Below are 7,559 nucleotides of genomic sequence, written 5' to 3'. Positions count from 1 at the left end.
TCGGTGTTTGCATTGTGTGGAAAAAAAGCCCAACGTGTTTCATCTCTCTTCAGATGCAAAATTCTAGAAGGGCTTGTCAAAGTATGGCCATTTGTATGGGGTGCACAAAAAAGTGTGTAGGGGGCATATGCCTGGGAAATGGATGTCTCTGAGTGTCCTTACTCGGTCGCCTGCGCGGTGTACATCTTTGCATTATGACTCTACTATGAGCATTTGTCATTCGAGCATTTTTTGGGAACGAGTTTTGTACGAGATGTTCTTCTTAGGCTCTTGTGAACCAGAGTACTCGTCTTTGCAATGCTCCAACAAGTGCAGGCCCAACGTGTCTGTCTAGGGGAAGAAATCGCACGAATGCTTTTTGCCGAGATGTGGGTGCTCGTGGATGGTTCCCTCACGGTGCAGTTCTTCGGTATGTGCATGTGCATGAGATTGAAGCTTGTCCAACAATGCTAGTGTGAGTGTTCACCCGTAGAAAATTTTCTGTACCTGCGCTAGTAGATCACGTGTCACGGGGAACAGTTAGCGAGGCTGTAGTGGGGAAGGAGATATTTTCCAGAGGTTAGAAATGTCTATGTATGTGGGCGAGCTCTCATCACCTATAAATGTGCGGAGGGGGTGTTATACACGATGCCCTTGAGCGGCCTTATAATTGAGGTGGTCGCGTGCATAGCGATGCCCCCGCCAATCGCATAACCAGCCATGTTTTTGACTCTCACGGCTCTTCACCCTTCAGCACAATGGTCTCCGTTGGCACTTCGGCAACCAGCTCTTCGTCATGGGAAAATGTTTGTTGCGATCGAGAAGGATTTTGTCTATGCGGGTGCACCTCAACAAGCGTATAGGAGGCATATGCCTAGGAAATGGATGTCTCTAAGTGGCCTTACAATTGAGGTGGCTACATGCACAGTACATCTCGTATAGACACGAGGCTTCTTTCCAAGTAGTGGCGACAGCGAGTTCGAGGGTAAAGGGTTTCGTACGGGATGTTCTTCCCAGGTGCTTGTGAACCGAGGCTCCCTATTCGGCCCTCTGGTCAACGATGGGACATTTTCCTCTTGTGTGAAATCTTTGAGCGTTGTGAGACCTGCATGTGCTGTGAACATCATTCTTGTTGCTTATGCAGCGGATTATGTTTGGATGCATGACGGAGCGAATGCAAATTTTGGTTTCCCATCACGGTGGGCATCCCTTGGCTGTAGTAGGTCTTGGGGGTCCCCTCGTTGATAGAAGCTACCTGGTCGATCTTGCCAGTAGTCATATGCTTGTCTCAAAGATTAAGCCATGCATGTCTAAGTATGAACTATTTGAGACTGTGAAACTGCGGATGGCTCATTAAATCAATTATAGTTTCTTTGATGGTACTTTGCTACTCAGATAACCGTAGTAATTCTAGAGCTAATACGTGCACCTTCTAAGAAATCAGAGTGTTTGGGTTCCGGGGGGAGTATGGTCGCAAGGCTGAAACTTAAAGGAATTGACAGAAGGGCACCTCCAGGAGTGGAGCCTGCGGCTTAATTTGACTCAACACGGGGAAACTTACCAGGTCCAGACATAGTAAGGATTGACAGATTGAGAGCTCTTTCTTGATTCTATGGGTGGTGGTGCATGGCCCTTCCTAGTTGGTGGAGTGATTTGTCTGGTTAATTCCATTAACGAACGAGACCTCAGCCTGCTAACTAGCTATGCGGAGGTTACCCTTCATGGCCAGCTTCTTAGAGGGAATATGGCCTCCTAGGCCATGGAAGTTTGAGGCAATAACAGGTCTATGATGCCCTTAGATGTTCTAGGCCGCACGCACGCTACACTGATGCAACCAATGAGTTTCTCTCCCTAGCTCGAAAGTTCTGGGAAATATTGCCAAATTGCATCGTGATGAGGATAGACCATTGCAATTATTGATCTTCAACGAGGAATTCCTAGTAAGTGCAAGTCATCAGCTCGCGTTGACTATGTCCCTGCCCTTTGTACACATCGTCCATCACTCCTATCGATTGAATGATCCGGTGAATTATTCAAATCACGGTGATGATGGCAGTTCTTGTCAGCGATGTCGCGAGAAGTTCACTAAACCTTATCTTTTAGAGGAAGGAGAAGTCGTAACAAGGTTACCGTAGGTGAACCTGCAGTAGGATCATTGTCGGTTCAAGACCCTGAATTGTGTAGGGGATGGAGCTGTCCTCCTCCCCACCCCCAAAATCTTGACGACATGCGGACACTCGGCCATGTAGCGATGTTCTGGATGTCCAAGCTATGGTCCAACACCGTTGAGGTCGAGGGTCACATCGAATGCCCGTGATCGAAAGCATGGATTCCCCACGGGGTGAAGAAGAGACTCGGATGCAATATGGATTAGGATTGGTGCCTTCAAATGGCGTCCACGTTGGAGTGAGAGGTCTTTTCTTAGTTGTAGTTCAGAGGGGGTCTGGGCCTCATCCCCCGTTGGGATTTCATGGTCCGATCGCGTGCGCGGCACTGTACCAGGGATCCGTCGTTTCGACGTCAGCAAGTCGGGACTGCCGCAACCCCACATTGCCTTGCCCAGGTGTGTTGACTCATTACTTGGAGCATTCTGTGTTTGTGATGGGTGCACTCGCATAATTTGCGGAGCAGGGGCCCCATCCACTAAGATGGCTCTCCCATGCATTGCCTCCCACCTTTGCAAGGTGATGGGGCAAGGACACACCACAGCGCTCCTCATCGCACCCATTGGGTGCTCGGGGTTTGGGATGTGTCAACACCCAACACACGGGTGCATCGCGCACCTTAGAAATCCAAAGAACAAAGCGCGAGCCAGCGCATTGCACGCTTGGGTCGCCAAAAGACAAAAACAAAACAAAATCATGACTCTCGGCAACGAATATCTTAGCTCTCGCCATGATGAAGAATGTAGCGAAATGTGATACTTAGTGTGATTTGCAGAATCCCGTGAATCACCAAGTCTTTGAATGCAAGTTGCGCCCGAGGCCTCGGCCAAGGGCACGTCTTCTTGGGCGTCACACTACAAAATTTGGCCCTCCCCAGCGAGGAGCAGACATGACCATTTGTGTTCGCAAGTGGTGCACGATCGGCTGAAATGAGCACGAGGTTCGTTGATCCATCATGACGAACGGTGGCTCACAAAGGCCGGCGTTCATTTGCACCAATCGAATGATTCCTCGCGAGGGACTTTATTCTAGGCTCAGCGGCCCACCGCAGTGTAGGCATTGCTGCATCTCTACCACATCCCCAAGTTAGGTGTGAGTACACGTTGAGTTTAAGCATGTCAATAAGCAGAGGAAAAGAAACTTACCAGGATTCCCCTAGTAACGATGAGCGAACCGGGAAGAGCCCAGCTTGAAAATCGATGACCGCGCCTATCAAATTGTAGTCTGTAGAAGCGTCCTCAGTGACGGACTAGGTCCAAGTCCCCTGGAAGCGGGCGTCAGAGAGGGTGAGAGCCCTGTTGGGCGTGGACCCTGTTGCACCACGAGGCGCTGTCGGCGAGTTGGGTTATTTGGAAATGCAGCCCTAATGGGGTGGTAAATTCCGTCCAAGGCTAAATACGGGCGAGAGACCGATAGCGAACAAGTACTACGAGGGAAAGATGAAAAGGAATTTGAAAAGAGAGTTAAAGAGTGCTTTAAATTGCCAAGAGGGAAGCGGATGGAGGTCGGCGATGTGCCCCGGTCAGATGTGAAACAGTGTGAGCCAGTCTGCCACTTAGTTTGAGGGATGTGCCAGCACGGGCTGTCATAGTGGCACAAGCGTGACCTTCTGGTCGCACAACTACTTCTGTTGTGGCTATCGAGGAGCAAAGCACACGCCTTTATGGTGGGCTCTCAGGCACCTGTGCGCTCGTGGCACTGTCCAGCGGGCTTTCCATGCAACCCGTCTTGAAACACGGACCAAGGAGTCTAACATGTGTGCGAGTTGGCAGGTTGGGAAAACTCACGAGGCACAAGGAAGCTGACTGGCGAGATCCCCTCTCGGGGGGTGCACCGCCGATCAACCCTGATCTTTGGTGTAGGGTTTGAGTGCGAGCACACCTATTGGGGCCCGAAAGATGGTGAACTATGTCTGAGTAGGGCGAACCAGAGGAAACTCTGGTGGAGGCCTGCAGCGATACTGACGTGCAAATTGTTCATCTGACTTGGGTATAGGGGCGAAAGACTAATCAAACTCGGCCACCGGGGCAACTGCCAGGCTCCGATGAGTAGGAGGATACGGGGGTTGTTGCAAAACCTTGGGCGTGAGCTTGGGTGGACCGGCCCCCGGTGCAGATCTTGGTGGTAGTAGCAAATATTCAAATGAGAACTTTGAAGACTGACGTGGGGAAAGGTTCCATGTGAACAACACTTGGACATGAGTTAGTCGATCCTAAGAGATGGGGAAACCTTATTTCAAGTGCTCACTTTGTGTGATCATCGAAAGGGAATCGGGTTAATATTCTTGAACCGGGACATGGCGGTGGACGACAACGTTAGGAAATCTGGAGACATCGGCAGGGGCCCTGGGAAGAGTTATCTTTTCTTTTTAATAGCCTGCCCACCCTGAAATCGGTTCAACCAGAGATAGGGTCCAACGGCTGGAAGAGCACCGCACGTCCCACGGTGTCCGGTGCGCCTTCAGCGACCCTTGAAAATCTAGAGGACCGAGTACCATTCATGCATGGTCATACTCATAACTACATCAGGTCTCCAAGGTGAACAGCCTCTGGTCAATAGAACAATGTAGGTAAGGGAAGTCGGCAAAATGGATCCATAACTTCGCGAAAAGGATATGCTCTGAGGGCTGGGCCTAGGGGTCTGTGCCCTAAACTGGTACGGACAAGGGGAATCTGACTCTTTAATTAAAACAAAGCATTGCGATGGTCCCTGTGGATGCTGATGCAATGTGATTTTTTCCTAGTTCTCTGAATGTCAAAGTGAAGAAATTCAATCAAGCACGGGTAAACAGTGGGAGTAACTATTACTCTCTTAAGGTAGCCAAATGCCTCGTCATCTAATTAGTGATGTGCATGAATGGATTAACGAGATTCCCACTGTCCCTATCTACTATCTAGTGAAACCACAGCCAAGGGAATGGGCTTGGCGAAATCAGTGGGGAAAGAAGACCCTGTTGAGCTTGACTCTAGTCTGACTTTGTGAAATGACTTGAGAGGTGTAGAATAAGTGGGAGCTTTTGGGTGCAAGTGAAATACCACTACTTTTAACGTTATTTTAATTATTTCGTGAGGTGGAGATGAGGCAATGCCCCTATTTTTGGCCTTAAGATGTGTCTAGGCGTGCCGATCCGGGCGGAAGACATTGTCTGGTGGGGAGTTTGGTTGGGGCAGCACATCTGTTAAAAGATAACACAGGTGTCCTAAGATGAGCTCAACAAGAACAGAAATCTCATGTGGAACAAAAGGGTAAAAGCTCATTTGATTTTGATTTTCAATACGAATACAAACCGTGAAAGCGTGGCCTATCGATCCTTTAGACTTTCGGAATTTGAAGCTAGAGGTGTCAAAAAAGTTACCATAGGGATAACTGGCTTGTGGTAGCCACGCGTTCATAGCGACGTTGCTTTTTGATCCTTCGATGTCGGCTCTTCCTATCATTGTGAAGCAAAATTCACCAAGTGTTGGATTGTTCACCCACCAATAGGGAACGTGAGCTAGGTTTAGACCGTCGTGAGACAGGTTAGTTTTACCCTACTGATGATCCGCGCCGTGATAGTAATTCAACTTAGTACGAGAGGAACTGTTGATTCACACATTTGGTCATCGTGCTTGGTTGAAAAGCCAGTGGCGCAAAGCTACCGTGTGTCAGATTATGACTGAACGCCTCTAAGTCAGAATCCACGCTAGATGCGGCACATATCTCTCTCCGGCTACATCGCGACCCGTAGTAGGGGTGTTCTTGCACTCCCAGGGGCCTGTGTCATTGGTCATCTCTGATCGGTGCACTAGCCCATTGGAGCAACATTGGATATTAATTTGAAGTGGTCAGCGAGAAGAATCTTTTGCAGATGACTTAAATAAGTGATGGGGTATTGTAAGTGGCTGAGTGGCCTTGCTGCCACGATCCACTTAGATTCAGCCCTCTGTCGCCTCGATTCGTAAAACCTTTTTTGACTCTTAGGCGGGTGGGGTATGTAATTTGCGCGAGGGCGAGAAAATCTCCCAAGTGCCAAATTCTGGGTGGGGGTGGGGTTTGCAAGGTTTTTTCTTGCAAGCTCATAACAATCTCTCAGGTGTCAAATTCTCGACAGGTGGGGTTTGCAATTTGTGAGAGTGCGGAAAAATCTTCCAAGTGCCAAATTTTGGGCGGGTGGGGTTTGCAATTTTTTGCGAGGGCAGGAAAACTCTCCCAGGTGCCAAATTTCGAGCGGGTAGGGTTTTGTGAAAAATTCCACGAGGGCGAAGAAATCTCCCAAGTGCCGAATTCCCGGCGGGTGGGGTTTTGCAATTTCTGCCGGGGTGAAAAAATCTTCCAAGTGCCACATTCCGGGCAGGTGGGGTTTTGTGAAAAATTTTGCGAGGGAGAAAAAATATCCCAAGTGACAAATTCCTGGTGGGTGGGCTTTGCAATTTTTGCGAGGGCATAAAAATCTCCTAGGTGCCAAATTCCTGGCGAGTGGGGTTTGCAGTTTCTGCCAGGGCGGAAAAATCTCCCGAGTGCCAAATTCCAGGCGAGAGAGAGGGGTTTTGTAGAAATTTCTGCCAAGGCGGAAAAATCTTTCGAGTGCCAAATTTTGGGCGAGTGGGGTTTTGTAAAATTTCCACGAGGGGGAAAAAATCTCCCGAGTCCCAAATTCAAAGCTGGTGGGGTTTGCGATTTTTGGAAGGGCGAAAAAATCTCCCAAGTGCCGAATTCCCCGCGGGTGGGGTTTTGTGATTTTTGCGAGTGCAAAAAAGTCTTCCAAGTGTAATTTCCATGTGGGTTGGGTTTGTAATTTCTGTGAGGGCGGAAAAATCTTCCAAGTCCAAATTTCGGGCGAGCGGGGTTTCGTAATTTCCAAGTGCCAAATTCCAAGCGGGTGGGGTTTGTAAATTTTGCGAGGGCAGAAAAATCTTCCAAGTCCAAATTTCGAGCGGGTGGGGTTTGTAAATTTTCATGAGGGCAGAAAAATATTTCGACTAAAAATTCCAGGCGAGTCCCTGGGTTTTGTAATTTTCGCAAGGGCAGACGACTCATGTACGTGATCCAAAATCGGTCAACTTATTTTTTTGGTTAACGCCCAAAGTTTTGAACTCAAATCAAGTTGGCTATCCCAACCCGAATCGTGTCTGAATTTTTCGCACAACCCATGTCACCGTGCTCGACTTGATTCTAAGTGCCCCGAGTCATGTACATGGTCCAAAAGAGGTCAACTTTTTTTTTTTTGGGTTAATGCCCAAAGTTTTCAACTCGAACCGTGTCGGCAACCCCAACACGAATCACCCCAACTACCCAAACCTCGACTCGAATCGCGTCGAACCTTAACTGCCTCCAATTTTTTCGCATGACTCATGTCACCGTGCTCGACATGATTCTAAGTGCGCCGAGTCATGTGCGTGATCCAAAGGTGGTCAACTCTTTTTTTGGGTTAACGCC

The 7,559-nt window shown here is 48.8% G+C and overlaps 1 non-coding gene and 2 pseudogenes across 1 annotated transcript; all 3 read left to right on the top strand.

Annotated features, from left to right (window-relative positions):
* Positions 1-1,231: 1,231 nt before the first annotated feature.
* Positions 1,232-2,137, top strand: LOC149548493 (18S ribosomal RNA; annotated as a pseudogene; the record flags this gene model as incomplete).
* Positions 2,138-2,842: 705 nt separating this feature from the next.
* Positions 2,843-2,996, top strand: LOC149548492 (5.8S ribosomal RNA). Its single transcript, XR_016354991.1, has one exon. It is a non-coding gene; the product is annotated as a 5.8S ribosomal RNA (ribosomal RNA).
* A 224-nt stretch (positions 2,997-3,220) lies between these two features.
* LOC149548491 (25S ribosomal RNA) lies at positions 3,221-6,083 on the top strand (annotated as a pseudogene).
* The last annotated feature ends 1,476 nt before the right edge of the window (positions 6,084-7,559 follow it).

Source organism: Cupressus sempervirens, chromosome 7 (genome assembly GCF_028749045.1).
Source record: "Cupressus sempervirens isolate cs-2001-9-10 chromosome 7, ASM2874904v1, whole genome shotgun sequence".
Classification (NCBI taxonomy): Eukaryota; Viridiplantae; Streptophyta; class Pinopsida; order Cupressales; family Cupressaceae; genus Cupressus; species Cupressus sempervirens.
Note: the sequence above shows the minus strand (reverse complement) of the source record. Positions and strands in the feature narration are given on the sequence as shown.